Genomic DNA, 19,972 nt, shown 5'->3' with positions numbered 1-19,972 from the left:
AAATAAAATTAAAAATTCAAGTAACTGAAATGACATTTACTGGACATGACTGAGTGACTGGACTGAAGTGAACTGAACCCTCAAAATTTAGCCCCAGCATATGTTTTCAACTTGTCAAGTAGATGAAATATTCTCTACCTATAGTACCTCACTCTCCTCCTTCACTTTCATCAAGAGGCTTTTTAGTTCTTTCTCCTTTAGTTCCTTTCTGCCATAAGGGTGGTGTCGTCTGCATATCTGAGGCTATTGATATTTCTCCCGGCAACCTCGATTTCAGTTTGTGCTTCTTCCAGCCCAGCGTATCTCATGATGTACTCTGCATATAAGTTATATAAGCAGGGTGACAATATACAGCCTCGACCTACTCCTTTTCCTATTTGGAACCAGTCTGTTGTTCCATGTCCAGTTCTAACTGTTGCTTCCTGACCTGCATACAGGTTTCTCAAGAGACAGGTCAGATGGTCTGGTATTCCCTTCTCTTTCAGAATTTTCCACAGTTTATTGTGATCCACACAGTCGAAGGCTTTGGCATAGTCAATAAAGCAGAAATAGATGTTTTTCTGGAACTCTCTTGCTTTTTCGATGATCCAGTGGATGTTGAAAGTGAAGGAGGAGGGTGAAAAATTTGGCTTAAAGCTCAACATTTAGAAAACTAAGAGCATGGCATCTGGTCCCATCACTTCATGGGAAATAGATGGTTAAACAGTGGAAACAGTGTCAGACTTTATTTTTGGGGCTCCAAAATCACTGCAGAGGGTGATTGATGCTTACTCCTTGGAAGGAAAGTTATGACTAACCTGGATAGCATATTTAAAAGCAGAGACATTAGAACTGATTCAAATGAATTCTTTTTAATGGCTGAGTAATACTCCATGGTGTATATGTACCACAACTTGAATCAGTTCTAATGAGATGGATGAAACTGGAGCCCATTATACAGAGTGAAGTAAGCCAGAAAGATAAAGACCAATACAGTATACTAATGCATATATATGGAATTTAGAAAGATGGTAATGATAACCCTATATGTAAAACAGAAAAAGAGACACAGATGTACAGAGCAGACTTTTAGACTCTGTGGGAGAAGGCAAGGGTGGGATGTTTCGAGAGAACATCATCGAAACATGTATATTATCAAGGGTGAAACAGATCACCAGCCCAGGTTGGGTGCATGAGACAAGTGCTCGGGGCTGGTGCTCTGGAAAGACCCAGAGGGATCAGGTGGAGAGGGAGGTGGGAGGGGGGATAGGGATGGGGAATACATGTAAATCCATGGCTGATTCATGTCAATGTATGGCAAAAACCACTACAATATTGTAAAGTAATTAGCCTCCAACTAATAAAAATAACTGGAAAAAAAAATAAAAGCAGAGACATTACTTTGCCAAAAAAGGTCCATCTAGTCAAGGCTAAAGTTTTTCCAGTGGTCATGTATGGATGTGAGAGTTGGACGGTGAAGAAAGCTGAAAGCCGAAGAATTCATGCTTCTGAACTATGGTGTTGGAGAAGACTCTTGAGAGTCTCTTGGACTGCAAGGAGGTCCAACCAGTCCGTCCTAAAGGAGATCAGTCCTGGGTGTTCATTGGAAGGACTGATGTTGAAGCTGAAACTCCAGTACTTTGGCCACCTCGTGTGAAAAGTTGACTCATTGGAAACGACCCTAATGCTGGGAAGGATTGGGGGCAGGAGGAGAAGGGGATGATGGAGGATGAGATGGCTGGGTGGCATCACCAACTCGATGGACATGGGTTTGGGTAGACTTCGGGAGTTGGTGATGGATAGGGAGGCCTGGCGTGCTGCGATTCATGGGGTTGCAAATAGTCAGACACTACTGAGTGACTGAACTGAACTGAACTGATCGTACCTTAAATATTTTGTCATTTGTTCATAACCTGTTACTATCTTGAACAGGAATCCCACTTTTTGTCTTCCCTGCTCACCTTCTTTAAGTTTCTACTAACTATCCGTCATGTCTCTAACCATAATTTGCTTCCTCCAGGACGCCTGCCCATACCACTTAAATCTAGACTGCTTGCCCTTATACTTTCTGAAATTCTCCAATGCTGTGCACAATCTGAATTACAGCATTTCTACTGCAGGAGAGGAAGAAAGGATTTTTTTTCTACCCTTCTAGGTTCTCCACAGGGGCTCTGTAATACAAGACTGATTGGCAAGAGAAAATTATACAAATTTATTTACATTTTACATGATACAGGAGCTTTCATAAGGAAATGAATATAAATGGTTAAACCTGAGTGTTTTTACAGGAGGTTTGAAGAAGAAAGGAAGGTCATGGAAAAATATAATAGGATAAAAGGATATGAGCTAAGTGTAGTGAACCGAAGGAAACTTAGCAAGGCCTATTCATTCCACTTGGTGTCTCTCTGTCTTCAGAGATAAGAATGTTTCTTTTCTCTGAGTATAGGGGGGAACCTCTCACTGGAGCCCTCTTATCACCTCTTTTGGGGAAGAAGGTCAGAAAGTCCTCTTTCCTTTCTCAAATTACTTCAGCTTAAGGTACTCAATATGCCAGGGGTACCTACTGTATTTTGGAGTAATGTGTCCTGAATCCTGTCACTGCCTCAAATTTAATTGCCTATTCATTTATCTGATCTCCATTGATTACAGGAAAGCCATATTTTCCCTTCACCTATTCATCCACTAAATGTAACAAAGTGCATGCCACATGGTTGCCATTTAAATTTTCCTTGCACACCTGCAAATATTTCCTATTAGCCATCCTCCCTTTCCAAAATTAGGCACAATTTAGCATATAAGTAGTACAACCCTAAAGGTGAAAAATATTATTAGACCTTTTCCTACATTATGATTCCTTAGTTTCTCCTAATTAAATGGAGGTAAAATGACATCAGTCTACCCTACCTGTTTGATCTCATCTCCTCCTCCAAAACCTTCATTTACAGCTCTAAGAACAGGACCATTTGATCCCTTTGGAATTTGTCTGTGCGCCATGCTCCTCTTGGCCTTATTATATTTGAAAATTTTCTTTTCTGCCTGAATGTTCTTTCCTTTTCTTGTTCTGTACACTTAAAATCTGTATTCACCTTTTTTTTTTTTTTTTTAATCTCTGGTTCCTCTGTCTTTTCTTTTTTTTTCATTTATTTTTATTAGCTGGAGGCTAATTACTTTGCAATATTGTAGTGGTTTTTGCCATACATTGACATGAATCAGCCATGGATTTACATGTGTTCCCCATCCCGATCCCCCCTCCCGCCTCCCTCCCCATCCCATCCCTCTGGGTCTTCCCGGTGCACCAGTCCTGAGCACTTGTCTCATGCCTCCAACCTGGGTTGGTGCTCTGTTTCACCCTTGATAGTATACTTGTTTCAATGCTATTCTCTCAGAACAGCCCACCCTCGCCTTAAAAATCATTGAGGTATAGTAGATTTAAAATGTTCTATTAGGTTCTGCTGTATAGCAAAATTAATCAGTTATACATATATATTCTTTTTTATATTGATTTGTAATTATGGTTTATCACAGGATATTGAATATAATGCTCTGTGCTGTACAGTAGGACCTTGCTGCTTTTTACATCTTATATATTCCCAGGTAGTGCTAGTGGTAAAGAACGCAGCTGCCAATGCAGGAGAAATGAGACATGAGTTCAATCCCTAGGCCGGGAAGATCCTCTGGAAGAGGGCATTGCAACCCACCACAGTATTCTTGCCTGGAGAATCCCATGGACAGAGGAGCATGATGGGCTACAATCCATAGTATCACAAGTTGTTGGACATGACTGAAGCAGCTTAGCATAGTACAGTACACGCTCGTTCGCATCTGCTAATCCCAAAGTTCCAATCTTTACCTTCCCGAGCCCTCTTCACCTTCACAATCATAAGTCTATTATCTATGTCTGAGAGTCTGTTTCTGTTGTGTAGCTAAGTTGGTTTGTGTCATGTTTTAGATTCCACATATAATATTATACGGTATTTGTCATTCTTTTTCTGGTTAACTTTGCTTAGTGTGATAATCTCTAGGTCCATCCATGTTGCTGCAAATGGCACTGTTTCATTCTTTTTTATGGCCGAGTAATATTCCATTTTCTATGAATATAAAAAGAGGGGCACAGTAAAGGATAGAAACAGCAAGGATGTAAAAGAAGCAGAAGAGATTAAGAAGAGGTGGTAAGAATACACAAAAGATCTGTACAAAAAAGTTCTTAATGACCCAGATAACCATGATGGTATGATCACTCAACTAGAGCCAGACATCCAGGAGTGTGTAGTCAAGAGGGCATTAGGAAACATTACTACAACAAAGCTAGTGGAGGTGACAGAACTCCAGCTGAGCTATTAAACATCCTACGAGATTATGCTGTTAAAATGCTGCACTCGGTATGCCAACAGATTTGGAAAACTCAGCAGTAGCCATGGGACTGGAAAAGGTCAGTTTTCATTTCAGTTCTGAAGACAGACAATGCCAAATAACGTTCAAATTACTATAAAATTGCACTAATTTCACATACTAGGAAGACTATGCTGAAAGTCCTTAAGATAGGTTTCAGCAGTATGTGAACTGAGAACTTCCAGATGTACAAGCTGGCTTCAGAAAAGGCAAAGGAACCATAGATCAAATTACCAACATCTGCTGGATTGTAGAAAAGCAAGGGAAATGCCAAAAAACGTACTTCTCTTTCATTGACTACACTAAAGTCTTTGACTGTGTGGATCACAACAAACTGGAAAATTATTAAAGAGATGGGAATATCAGGCCACCTTACTGCCTCCTGAGAAACCTGTATGCAGGAAAAGAAGCAACAGTTAGAAGCAGATATGGACTAGTTCACAATTGGGAAAGGAGTACATCAAGGATGTATATTGTCACCCTGGTTATGTAACTTATATGGAGAGTAAATCATGTGAAATGCAGGACTGGATGACTCACAAGCTGGAATCAAGATTTCTGGGAGAAATATCAACAGCCTAACATGTTCAGATGCTGCCATTCTAATGGCAGAAAACGAAGAGGAATTAAAGAGCCTCTTGATGAAGGCGAAAGAGGAGAGTGAAACAGCTGGCTTAAAACTCAACATTCAGAAAACTAAAATCATGGCATTTGGTGCCATCACTTCATGGCAAATAGATGCCACTTCATGGCATCACTTCATGGAAACAGTGGAAACTGATAGACTTTATGTTTTTGGGCTCCAAAATCAATGCAAATATAACTGCAGCCATGAAATTAAAAGACTCTTGCACCTTGGAAGAAAAGTTATGACCAACCTAGACAGCTTATTAAAAAGCAGAGACATTACTTTGCCAACAAAAGTTCATCTAGTCAAAGCTATGGTTTTCCCAGTAGTCATGTATGGATGTGAAAGGTGGACTATAAAGAAACCTGAGCTCCAAAGAATTGATGCTTTTGAACTGTGGTGTTGTAGAAGACTCTCTCGAGTGCCCAGGACAAGAAGAAGATCATACCAGTCAATCCTAAAGGAAATCAACCCTGATTATTCATTGGAAAACCGATGCTAAAGCTGAAGATCAAGTATTTTGGCCACCTGGTGGGAATAACTCACTCATTGGAAAAGATCCTGATGCTGAGAAAGATGGAGGGCAAGAGGCCAAGGGGACGATAGAGGATGAGATGGTTGGATGGCATCGCTGGAAATGAGTTTGAGCCAACTCAAGGAGATAGTGGAGGACAGGGAAGCCTGGTGTGCTGCAGTTCATAGGATCACAAAAGTCAGACAGGACTTAGCAACTGAAGAGCAATATGTGTATGTATAGATAGACAGATCTTCTTTATCCTTTCTTCTGTTAATGGACATTTAAGCTACTTCCATGTGTTTGATATTGTAAATAGGCTGTTATGAACATTGGAGTGCATGTATATTTTTGAATTAAAGTTTTCTTTAGATAAATGTCTAGGAGGGAGATTTTTCGACCGTATGGTAACTCTATTGTTAATTTTTAAGGAAAGTATATACATTTTTCCATAATGTTGCACCTATTAGCAATCCCAATAACAGTATAGGAGGGTACCTTTTTCTCTCCTCTGTCTCCATCATTTATTATTTGCAGGCTTTTTCATGATGGCCGTTCTGATTGCTGTGTTATGATACTTCATTGTAGTCTTGATATGTATTTCTCTAATTATTAGTGCTATTGAGCATGTTTTCAGGTGCTTATTGATATGTCTTCTTTGGAGAAATGTCTAGTTAGGTCTTCTGCCCATTTTTAAAAATTTTTATTTATTTTTTTCTGACCATTTTTTATTTATTTATTTATTTTTATATCAATATTTTACTTTTATTTAAATTTTTATATATTATGCTCTTTTAGCCATTTACCTGATGGGTAAAATAAGCAAGGTTTTATTATTATTATTATTTTTTTTTTCCAGTGGGTTTTGTCATACATTGATATGAATCAGCCATGGATTTACATGTATTCCCAATCCCGATCCCCCCTCCCACCTCCCTCTCCAGCCGATTCCTCTGGGTCTTCCCAGTGCACCAGGCCGGAGCACTTGTCTCATGCATCCCACCTGGGCTGGTGATCTGTTTCACCATAGATAGTATACATGCTGTTCTTTTGAAATATCCCACCCTCACATTCTCCCACAAAGTTCAAAAGTCTGTTCTGTATTTCTGTGTCTCTTTTTCTGTTCTGTATATAGGGTTATCGTTATCACCTTTCTAAATTCCATATACATGTGTCAGTATGCTGTAATGTTCTTTATCTTTCTGGCTTACTTCACTCTGTATAATAGGCTCCAGCTTCATCCATCTCATTAGGACTGGTTCAAATGAATTCTTTTTAATGGCTGAGTAATATTCCATGGTGTATATATACCACAGCTTCCTTATCCATTCATCTGCTGATGGGCATCTAGGTTGCTTCCATGTCCTGGCTATTATAAACAGTGCTGCGATGAACATTGGGGTGCACGTGTCTCTTTCAGATCTGGTTTCCTCAGTGTGTATGCCCAGAAGTGGGATTGCTGGGTCATATGGCAGTTCTATTTCCAGTTTTTTAAGAAATCTCCACACTGTTTTCCATAGCGGCTGTACTAGTTTGCATTCCCACCAACAGTGTAAGAGGGTTCCCTTTTCTCCACACCCTCTCCAGCATTTATTGCTTGTAGACTTTTGGATAGCAGCCATCCTGACTGGCGTGTAATGGTACCTCATTGTGGTTTTGATTTGCATTTCTCTGATAATGAGTGATGTTGAGCATCTTTTCATGTGTTTGTTAGCCATCTGTATGTCTTCTTTGGAGAAATGTCTGTTTAGTTCTTTGCCCCATTTTTTGATTGGGTCATTTCATTTTTTAATTGGGTTATTTGAGTTTTTGTCATTGAGTGGTAGGCATTGTTCGCGTATTTTGGTAGTTAAGCCTTTGTTGATATCATCATTTGCAAATATCTTCTCCCAGTCCACAGGTTGTCTTTTCATTTTGTTTATGGTTTCCTATGGCTTTCCTGGGAGCTCAGTTGGTAAAGAATCCGCTCTCAATGTGGGAGATCCCAGTTTGATTCCTGTGTCAGGAAGATCTGCTGGAGAAGGGCTCCCTTGTGGCTCAGCTGTTGAAGAATCTGCCTGCAATGTGGGAGACCTGGGTTCAATCCCTGGGTTGGGAAGATCCCCTGGAGAAGGGAAAGGCTACTCACTCCAGTATTCTGGCCTGGAGAATTTGATGGACTGTAGTCCATGGGGTTGCAAAGAGTTGGACACTGAGCCACTTTCACTTTCATCCTCTGCGAAAGCTTTTAAGTTTGATTAGGCTCCATTTGTTTAATTTTACTTTTATTCCTATTGCACTGGAAGACTGATGTAAGTTTACATTGGTACAATTTATGTCAGAGGACATTTTGCCTTTTTTTCTTATATGATTTTTATGGTGTCATATCTTATATTTAAGTCTTTAAAGGATTTTGAGTTTATTTTTATGTATGGTGTGAATGAGTGTTCTCTATTGTATATTCTTGCATCATTTGTCAAACATTAATTGATGTAGGTGTGTGGATTTATTTCTGGGCTTTCTATTCTGTTCTGTTGATCAATATGTCTGTTTTTGAGCCAATACCACATGTTTTAACTACTGTACCTTGGTAGTTCTGTCTGCAGTCTGAGAAGGTTCTACCTCCTGCTTGGTCTTTTTCCCCCCTCAGGATTGCTTTGGCAATTCTTAAAATTTTATGATTCCATATAAATTTTAGGATTATTTGTTGTAATTCTGTAAGAAATATTGTGGGTAATTTGATAGAGATCACATCAAGTCTGTAGATTGTTTTGGCCACTTGAACAATATTAATCCTTACAACCCAAGAGCATGGGATAGCTTTATTTTGAATCCTCTTTAATTCCCTTTATCAAAGTATTTTAGTTCTCAGCAAATAAGTGTTTCACATCCTTGGTCATATTTATTCCTAAATGTTTTATTCATTTTGACTCGATTTTAGAAGCAAGTTTTAAAACCTTTCTCTTCCCACTTCCCTCTTCACCTGATCCCTCTGGGGAATAAATCCATGGCTGATTCATGTCTATGTATGGGAAAAACCACTACAATATTGTAAAGTAATTAGCCTCCAACTAATAAAAATAAATGAAAAAAAAAAAAGCCTTTCTCTTTCTAACATTTCCTTGTTGCTGTACAGAAATGAATCAGATTTTTGAATGCCAATCTTGTATCCTGATATCTTGTTAAATTTATCAGTTCTAATTGTTTTAGGGTTTTCATATTTGATATCATGTCATCTGCATAAAATGACAATTTTACTTCTTTTTGATTTGAATATATTTTATTTCTTTATCTTATTGAATTTGAATTAATCTGAATATCTTTTATTTCCTTATCTTTAATTTCTTTTTTTCCCATTTATTTTTATTAGTTGGAGGTTAATTACTTCACAATATTGTAGTGCTTTTTGCCATACATTGACATGAATCAGCCATGGATTTACATGTGTTCCCCATCCCAATTCCCCCTCCTGCCTCCCTCCCCACCCCATCCCTCTGGGTCTTTCCAGTGCACCAGCTCTAAGCGCTTGTCTAATGCATCCAACCTGGGCTGGTGATCTGTTTCACCCTTGATATCTTTAATTTCTTTATCTTGATTTCTATAGCTACAACATTCAGTATATTGAATACAAGTGATGGCAGTGGGTATCCTTGTCTTGTTCAGATTTTTATGGGAAGTCTTTCAACTTTTCACTGTTGAGTGTTATATTGGCTGTGGGTTTGTTATAAATAGATTTTATTGTATTGAAATATGCTCCCTCTACCCTGTTTCCTAAGTTTTTTTAAAATCATGAATCAATGCTGAATTTTGTCAAATGCTTTTTCTGCATCTACTGAGATGATCATGTAGTTTTTTTGTCTTTTGTTTTGTTGATATGGCATTAACTGTGGTATTGACACACTGATTGACTTGTATATGTTGAGTTATTATTGTGACTGTGGTATAAATTCAACCTGATTGCCATGTATGAACTTTTTAATGTATTGTTGGATTTGGTTTATTAATATTTTGTTTGGGTTTATGCTGTATATGCATTTTATTAATATAGTTTCTCATGTTTATAAACAGTTCAGATATATTTGACCTGTTTATAAACAGATCAGAAATATGGCATCACCAACTCAATGGACATGAGTTTGAGCAAGCCCCTGGAATTGGTGATGGACAGAGAAGCCTGGTATGCTGCAATCCATGGGGTTGCAAAGAGTCAGACACGACTGAGCAACTGAACTGAACCGATATATTTACCTTCTCTATATGGTATAGAAAGTGATGCTGAAAGCACATTAAAGTACTGTTTAGCAATTTGTGTTTCAATATTTTTGAGAATGATCTAGATAGTCATTGAATGTTTATTATTTACCTTAGTTTAGTACAGATTTAATGGCTTCCCTGGTGATTCAGTTGGTAAAGAATCTGCCTGCAATGCAGGAGACCTGAGTTCAGTCCCTGGGTCAGGAAGATTCCCCTGGAGAAGGAAATGGCAACCCACTCTAGTATGCTTATCTGAGAAATCCCATGGATAGAGGAGCCTAGCAGGCTCCAGTCCATGGGCCTGCAAGAATCAGACACAGCTTAGTGACTAAACCACCACCAGTACAGATTTAGTTTCAAGTTACTACAATGTCTCTCTCTTCAGTTGCTAAGTCGTGAACATCAGACACATGAAAACAATGTCTTATAGCTTTTACCCTAAAATTTTTTAGCTATGGGGATTTCAAAAGAGTTGGACATGACTTAGGGGCTGAACAACAACACTAAAATTTTTCATAAAATTCCCTGGTTTATGTCCATTTTATAGTTTTATCTGAGTTGTGATTCTGGAAAATGGGATAATTTAAGGTTAAATATTTATCACTATTTATGGAGGAGACTTTTAAGATTTTCTTTCATCTTGATATGTAATCTAGTGGAGGCTCTAGACTTGTTTTAGCCCAGTGACGGGGGAGATGTCTAGCAATTGTCTCAGTTCAGTTCCTCGGTCATGTCCAACTCTTTGGGACCCCCATGGACTGCAGCACGCCAGGCTTCCCTGTCCACCACCAACTCCCAGAGCTTGCTCAAACTCATGTCCACCTAGTCTGTGATGCCCTCCAACCATTTTATCCTCTGTCATCCCCTTTTCCTGCTTTCAGTCTTTCCCAGCATCAGGGTCTTTTCCAATGAGTCAGTTCTTTGCATCAGGTGGGCAAAGTATTGGAGCTTCAGCATCACTCAGTCCAATGAATACTCAGGGTTGATTTCCTTTGAAAATGAAATTGTTAGTCACTCAGTCATGTCCTACTCTTTGTGAGCCCATGAATTGTGGCCTTCCAGGCTCTCTGTACATGGAATTCTCCAGGCAGGAATACTGGATTGGGTTGCCATTCCCTTCTCCAGGGGTGATTTCCTTTAGGATTGACTGATTTGGTCTCTGTGGTGTCCAAGGGACTATCAAGAGTCTCCTCCAGAACCACAGTTCAAAAGCATCAATTCTTTTGGCACTAAGCAGCATTTATGGTCCAACTCTCACATCTGTGCATGACTACCGGAAAAACAACAGCTTTGACTATACAGACCTTTGTTGGCCATGTGATGTCTCTACTTTTTAATACACTGTCTAGGTTTGTCATAGCTTTCCTTCCAAGGAGCAAGCGTCTTCCAATTTCATGGCTGCATCACTGTCTGCAGTGATTTTGGGGCCCAAGAAAATAAAATATGTCACTGCTTCCACATTTTCCCCATCTATTTGACATGAAGTAACAGGACAAGAAATCAGGTTGATTATGTTCTTTGCAGCCAAAGATGGAGAAGTTCTATACAGTCAGCAAAAACAAGACCGGGAGCTGACTGTGGCTCAGATCATGAACAACTTATTGCCAAATTCAGACTTAAACTGAAGAAAGTAGGGATAACCACTAGGCCATTCAGGTATGACCTAAATCAAATCCCTTATGACTATACAGTGGAAGTGAGAAATAGATTTAAGGGACTAGATCTGATAGGAAGAGAGCCTGATGAACTATGGACGGAGGTTCATGACATTGTAAAGGAGACAGGGATCAAGACCCTCCCCATGGAAAAGAAATGCAAAAAGGCAAAATGGTTGTCTGAGGAGGCCTTACAAATAGCTGTGAAATGAAGAGAAGAGAAAAGCAAAGGAGAAAAGGAAAGATATTCCCATTTGAATGCAGAGTTTCAAAGAATAGCAAGGAGAGATAAGAAAGCCTTCCTCAGCGATCAATGCAAAGAAATAGAGGAAAACAACAGAATGGGAAAGACTAGAGATCTCTTCAAGAAAATTAGAGATACCAAGGGAACATTTCATGCTAAAATGGGCTCAATAAAGGACCTAACAGAAGCAGAAGATATTAAGAAGAGGTGGCAAGAATACACAGAAGAACTGTACAAAAAAGATCTTCATGACCCAGATAATCATAATGGTGTGATCACTCACCTAGAGCCAGACATCCTGGAATGTGAAGTCAAGTGGGTTTTAGAAAGCATTACTACGAACAAAGCTAGTGGAGGTGATGGAATTCGTTGAGCTATTTCAAATCCTGAAAGATGATGCTATGAAAGTGCTGCACTCAATATGCCAGCAAATTTGGAAAACTCAGCAGTGGCCACAGGACTAGAAAAGGTCAGTTTTCATTCCAATCCCTAAGAAAGGCAATGCCAAGGAATGCTCATACTACCATACAATTGCACTCATCTCACACGCTAGTAAAGTAATGCTCAAAATTCTCCAAGCCAGGCTTCAGCAATACGTGAACTGAGAACTTCCAGATGTTCAAGCTGGTTTTAGAGAAGGCAGAGGAACCAAAGATCAAATTGCCAATATCCGCTGAATCATCGAAAAAGCAATAGAGTTCCAGAAAAACATCTATTTCTGCTTTATTGACTATGCCAAAGCCTTCGACTGTGTGGATCACAATAAACTGTGGAAAATTCTGAAGGAGATGGGAATACCAGACCACCTGACCTGCCTCTAGAGAAACCTGTATGCAGGTCAGGAAGCAACAGTTAGAACTGGACATGGAACAACAGACTGGTTCCAAATAGGAAAAGGAGTATGTCAAGGCTACATATTGTCACCCTGCTTATTTAACTTATATGCAGAGTACATCATGAGAAACACTGGGCTGGATGAAGCACAAGCTGAAATCAAGATTGCCAGGAGAAATATCAATAACCTCAGATATGCAGATGACACCACCCTTATGGCAGTGAGTGAAGAGGAACTAAAAAGCCTCTTGATGAAAGTGAAAGAGGACAGTGAAAAAGTTGACTTAAAGCTTAACATTCAGAAAACTAAGATCATGGCATCTGGTCCCATCATTTCACAGGAAATAGATGAGGAGACAGTGGAAACAGTGTCAGACTTTATTTTTTGGGGCTCCAAAATGACTGCAGGTGGTGATTGCAGCCATGAAATTAAAAGACGCTTACTTCTTGGAAGGAAAGTTATGACCAACCTAGATAGCATATTAAAAAGCAGAGCGATTACTTTGCCAACAAATGTCCATCTGGTCAAGGCTATGGTTTTTCCAGTGGTCATGTATGGATATGAGAGTTGGAATGTGAAGAAAACTGAGCACTGAAAATTTGATGCTTTTGAACTGTGGTGTTGGAGAAGACTCTTGAGAGTCCCTTGGACTGCAAGGAGATCCAACCAGTCCATCTTGAAGGAGGTAAGTCCTGGGTGTTCATGGGAAGGACTGATGCTGAAGCTGAAACTCCAACACTTTGGGCACCTCATGCGAAGAGTTGACTCATTGGAAAAGACCCTAATGCTGGGAGGGATTGGGGGCAGGAGGAGAAGGGGATGACAGAGGATGAGATGGCTGGATGGCATCACAGACTCGATAAGCATGAGTTTGAGTAAATACCAAACTCCAATGATGGACAGGGAAGCCTGGTGGGCTGCGATTCATGGGGTCGCAAAGAGTCAGACGTGACTGAAGTGAACTGAACTGAATGGGACAAGATGGCATGATCTCAGTTTTTTGAATGTTGAATGTTAAGCCAGCATTTTCACTCTCCTCTTTCACCCTTGTCAGGAGCTCTTTAGTCCTTCACTTTGTGCCATTAGGGTTCTATCGTCAGCATATATGATGTTACTGATTTTGCCCTGGCAATCTTTATTTCAGCTTGTGAGTCAACCAGTCTGGTATTTTGTGTGATTAATCTGCATATAAGTTAAATAAGTAGGGTGACAATATACAGCCTTGACTTACTCCTTTCCCAATTTGGAACCATTCTGTTTTTCATGTGCGGTTCTAACTGTTGCTTCTTGAGCTGCATACAGATTTCACAAGAGGCAGGTAAGGTAGTCTGGTATTCCCAACTCTTTAAGAATTTTTCATAGTTTTTTTGATCCACACAGTCAAAGGCTTTAGCATAGTTAGTGAAGCAGAAGTAGATGTTTCTCTGGAATTCTCTTGCTCTTTCTATGATCCAGTGGATGTTGGTAGTTTGATCTATGATTCCTCTGCCTTTTTTAACTAGTTTGAAATTTGGAAGTTCTCAGTTCACATACTGTTAAGTTTATCTTGAAGGATTTTGAGCAGTGCTTTGTTTGCATATGAAATGAATGCAATTGTGCAGTGTCTTGAACCTTCTTTGGCATTGTTCTTCTTTGGGATTGGAATGAAAACGTGCCTTTTGCAGTCCTGTGGCCACTGCTGAGTTTTCCAAATTTTCTGGCATATTGAGTGCAGCACTTTCACAGAATCATCTTTTAGGATTTGAAATAGCTCAGCTAAAATTATATCACACCCACTAGCTGCATTGTAGTAATGCTTCCTAAGGCCCATTTGACTTCACACTCCTGGCTCTAGATGAATAACCACACCACTGTGGTTGTCCAAGTCATTAAAATCGTTTTTTAGGTATAGTTCTTCTGTATATTCTTGCCTCTTCTTAAAATCCTCTTAATATCTTCTTCTGTTAGATCCAAACTCTTTCTATATTTTATTGTGCCCATGTTTGCATGAAATATTTCCTTGGTATCTTTAATTTTCTTGAAGAGATCTCTACTCTTTCCCATTTGCCATTTTCCTCTATTTCTTTGCATTGTTCACTTAAGGCTATTTTACCTCTCCTGCTATACTTTGGAACTCTGCATTCAGATGGGCATATCTTTCCTTTTCTCCTTTGCCTTTCACTTCTCTCTTCCCAGCTATTTTTAAGGCCTCCTCAGACAACCATTTTGTCCTTTTGCATTCCTTTTCTTGGGCATGGTTTTGATCACTGCTTCCTGTATTATGTTATGAACCTCTGACCATAGTTCTTCAGGCACTCTATTAGATCAAATCCCTTGAATCTATTTGTTACTTCCACTATATAATCATAAGGGATTTGATTTAGATCATGCCTGAATGGCCTAGTGGTTTCCCTATTTTCTTCAAATTAAGTCTGAATTTTGCAGTGAGGAGTTCATGATCTGAGCCACAGTCATATCCCAGTCTTGTTTTTGCTGACTATATAGAGCTCCATCTTTACCTGCTAAGAATATAATCAATCTGATTTTAGTATTTACCATCTGGTGATGTCCATGTGTAGAGTCATCTCTTGTGTTGTTGGAAGAGGCTGTTTGCTATGATTAGTTCATTCTCTTGGCAAAACTCTGTTAGCCTTTGGCCTACTTTATTTTGTACTCCAAGGCCAAACTTGCCTGTTACTCCAGGTATCTCTTGGCTTTCTATTTTTGCATTTCAGTCCCCTATGATAAAAAGGACATCTGCCTTTGGTGTTAGTTCTAGGAGGTCTTGTAGGCCTTCACAGAACTGTTCAACTTCAGCTTCTTCAGCATTAGTGGTTGCGGCATAGACTTGGATTACTGTGATATTGAATGGTTTGCCTTGAAAATGAACCAAGATCATTGTGTCCTTTTTGATATTGCACACAAGTACTGCATTTCAGACTCTTTTGTTGACTATGAGGGTTGCTGCATTTCTTTTTTAAATTAATTAATTTGCTTTAATTGGAAGCTAATTACTTTATAATATTGTAGTGGTATTTGTAATACATTGACATAAATCAGCCTTGGGTGTACATGTGACCCCCATCCTGAAACCCCTTTCTGTCCCTCAGGGTCACCCCAGTGCACCAGCCGTGAGCACCCTGTCTCATGCATCAAACCTGGACTGGTGATCTATTTCACATAAGGTAATATACATGTTTCAGTGCTATTCTCTCAAATCACCCCATCCTCACCTTCTCCCACAGAGTCCAAACTCCGTTCTTTATCTCTGTGTCTCTTTTGCTGTCTCACATATAGGGTCATCATTACCATCTTTCTAAATTCCATATATATGCATTAATATACTGTATTGGTGTTTTTCTTTCTGACTTACTTCATTCTGTATAATAGCCTCCAGTTTCATCCTCCTCATTAGAACTGATTCAAATGTGTTCTTTTTAAAAGCTGAGTAATATTCCATTGTGCATATGTACCACAGCTTTCTTATTCATTTCTCTGCTGATGGACATCTAGGTTGCTTCCATGTCCTAGCTATTGTAAACAGTGCTGTAATGAACACTGGGGGCTCCATTTCTTTAAATGAATTCTTTCCCACAGTAATAGATATAATGGTCATCTGAATTAAATTCACCCATTCTGGTCCGTTTTAGTTCATTTCAGTTCAGTTCAGTCGCTCAGTCATGTCCGACTCTTTGCAACCCCATGAACTGCAGAACACCAGGCCTCCCTGTCCATCACCAACTCCCAGAGTCCACCCAAACCCATGTCCATTGTGTCAGTGATGCCATCCATCCATCTCATCCTCTGTCGTCTCCTTCTCCTCCTGCCCTCAATCTTTCCCAGCATCAGGGTCTTTTCAAATGAGTCAGCTCTTCGCATCAGGTGGCCAAAGTATTGGAGTTTCAGCTTCAACATCAGGCCCTCCAATGAACACTCAGGACTGATCTCTTTTAGAATGGACTGGCTAGATCTCTTCGAAGTAAGGGACTCTCAAGAGTCTTCTCAAACACCACAGTTCAAAAGCATCAATTCTTTGGCACTCAGCTTTCTTTATAGTACAACTCTCACATCCATACTTGACTACTGGAAATACTATAGCCTTGGCTAGATGGACCTTTGTTGCAAAGTGATGTCTCTGCTTATTAATATGTTGTCTAGGTTGGTCATAACTTTCCTTCTAAGGAGCAAGCGTTATGGCTTGTAATCACCATCCTCAGTGATTTTAGAGCCCAGAAAAATGAAGTCAGCCACTGTTTCCACTGTTTCCCCACCTATTTGCCATGAAGTGATGGAACCGGATACCATGATCTTAGTTCTCTGAATGTTGAGCTTTAAGCCAACTTTTTCACTATCCTCTTTCACTTTCATCAAGAGGCTCTTTAGTTTTTCTTCACTTTCTGAAATAAGGGTGGTGTCACCTGCATTTCTGAGATTATCGATATTTCTCCTGGCAATCTTGATTCCAGCTTGTGTCTCCTCCAGCCCAGTGTTTCTCATGATGTACTCTGCATATAAGTTAAATAAGCAGGGTGACAGTATACAGCCTTGACATACTCCTTTTCCTATTTGGAACCAGTCTGTTGTTCCATGTCCAGTCCTAACTGTTGCTTCCTGACCTGCATACAGGTTTCTCTAGAGGCAGATCAGGTGATCTGGCATTCCCATCTCTTTCAGAATTTCCCACAGTTTATTGTCACACAGTCAAAAGCTTTGGCATAGTCAATAAAGCAGAAATAGATGTTTTCCTGGAACTCTATTGCTTTTTCAATGATTCAGCGGATGTTTGATCTCTGGTTCCTCTGCCTTTCATAAAACCAGCTTGAACATCCGGAAGTTCATGGTTCACATGTTGATGAAGCCTGGCTTGGAGAATTTTGAGCATTACTGTACTAGTGTGTGAGATGAGTGCAATTGTGTCGTAGTTTGAGCATTCTTTGGCATTGCCTTTCTTTGGGACTGGAATGAAAACTCACCTTTTCCAGTCCTCTTGTGGCCACTGCTGAGTTTTCCAAATTTGCTGGCATATTGAGTGCAGCACTTTCACAGCATCATATTTTAGGATTTGAAATAGCTCAACGAATTCCATCACCTCCACTAGCTCTGTTTGTAGTGATGCTTCCTAAGGCCCACTTGACTTTACATTCCAGGATGTCTGGCTGTAGGTGAGTGATCACACCATTGTGCTTATCTGGGTCTTGAAGATCTTTTTTGTACAGTTCTTCTGTGTATTTTTGCCAGCTCTTCTTAATATTTTCTGCTTCTGTTAGGTCCATACCATTTCTGTCACCAGATGGTCAACACCGGCATCAGATTGATTATATTCTTTGCAGCCTAAAATGGGGAAACTCTATACAGTCAGCAAAAACAACTGGGAGCTGACTGTGGCTCAGATCATGAACTCCTTATTGCCAAATTCAGATTTAAATTGAAGAAATTAGGGAAAACCACTAGACCATTTGGGTATGACATAAATCACATAAGTGATATCACATGGTATTTTTTTTTCTCTTTGTGACTTACCTTACTGAGTATGATAATCTCTAGATCTATCCATGTTGCTGCAAATGTCATTGTTTTATTCTCTATTATGCCTAAGTAGTATTTAAATACACATACTTCCCTACTAGCTCAGTGGTAAAGGATATGTCTGCCAGTGCAGGAGATATGTGTTTGATCCCTGGGTTAGAAAGACATTCTGAAGAAGAAAATGGCAACCCACTCCAGTATCCTTTCCTGTGAAACCCCATGGACAGAGGAGCCTGGTAGGCTATGGTTCATGGGGTTGCAAAAACAGCCAGACACGACTTAGCAACTAAACAATGGCTGAGTAGTATTCCAATACATACACACCAGATTTTCATTATCCATTCATCTGTCAATAGACATATAGGTTGTTTGAATGTCTTGAATATTGAAAATAGTGCTGATATAAATATTGGGGTGCATGTATGTTTCCAAACTAGAGTTTTCTCGGGATATATGCTTAGGAGAGAGACTGGTGGATCATATGGTAACTACATTTGTTTAGGAACCTCCATACTGTTTTCCATTATGGCTGCACCAATTTAAAATGCCACCAACAGGGGGTGTAGGAGGGTTCTTTCTTCTCCTCACCCTCTACAGTATTTGTTATTTGTAGACTATTTTTTTATTATTATATTTTATTTTCCTTTTTTAACTCAAAAAATTGCCAGACTCTGCTGGATCATTGAAAGAGCAAGAGAGTTCCAGAAAAACATCTATTTCTGCTTTATTGACTATGCCAAAGCCTTTGACTGTGTGGATCATAATAAACTGTGGAAAATTCTGAAGGAGATGGGAATACCAGACCACCTGACCTGCCTTTTTTTTTTTTTTTTTTTTGCTTAGGGATTATTTATTTTTATTTTTTTATTTTTCATTCATTTTTATTAGTTGGAGGCTAATTACTTTACAATACTGTAGTTTTTTTTTTTCCATATATTGACATGGATCAGCCATGGATTTACATGTGTTCCCCATCCTGATCCCCACTCCCACCTCCCTCCACATCCCATTTAAATATTTGTAGACTTTTAAATGATGGCCATTATGGCAGGTGTGAGGTAATATCTCATAGCAGTTTTGATTTGCATTTCTCTAATAATTAGCAAGGTTGAGTATCTTATCATATGCCTATTGGTTTTCTGTATTTTTTTTCTTTTTTTTGGAGGAATGTCTGTTTAGGTCTTCTGCCATTTTTCAATTGGGTTGTTTTATTTTTTGTTATTGAGTTGTATGAGTTGTTTACATATTTTGGCAATTAAACCCTTGTTGGTCACATTACTTGCAATCTTTTCTTCCATTCTTAGTTATTTTTTCATTTTGCTTATGGTTTCCTTTCCTGTGCAAAAGCTTATAGGTTTGATTAGGTCCAATTTGTTTATTTTTTACTTTCATTCTAGTGCCTTTAGAGACTGACCTATGAAACACTGGTACAATTTATTTCAGAGAATTGCTTGCATTTGCTTTCTTCCAGAAGTTTTATGATGTCACATGTTACATTTAAGTTTTTAAGCAACTTTGAGTTTATTTTTGTATATGGTGTGAGAAAATGTTCTAACTTCTTTAATTTACATGGGGTTGTCTACCTTCCCCAACACTACATGGTGAAGAGCCTCTTTTCTCTGTTCTTTATTCCTGCCTCCTTTTTTGAAGATTAATTGTATCCAGGTGTCTCAGTTCATTTCTGGGCTCTCTACTCTGTTCCATTAATCAATATGTTTGTTTTTGTGCAAATATCATGTTGTCTTGATTACTGTAACTTTGTAGTATTGTTTGAAGTCTGGGAGGGTTATGCCTTCTGCTTTGTTCATTTTCCTCAGAGTTGCTTTGGCAATTCTAGTTCTTTCATGGATTTAAAAAAAAAATAAATTTTAAGATTATTTGTTCTAGTTCTGTGAAAGTGTAATTTGATAGGAATCACATTAAATCTGTAGATTACTTTGGATGTTTGTGCTTAGTGGCCAAGTTGTGTCCAGCTCTCTGTGACCCATTT

The sequence above is a fragment of the Dama dama genome, chromosome 13 (assembly GCF_033118175.1).
Source record: "Dama dama isolate Ldn47 chromosome 13, ASM3311817v1, whole genome shotgun sequence".
Classification (NCBI taxonomy): Eukaryota; Metazoa; Chordata; class Mammalia; order Artiodactyla; family Cervidae; genus Dama; species Dama dama.
The sequence above is the reverse complement of the archived record's forward strand: the minus strand, read 5'-3'. Positions refer to the sequence as shown.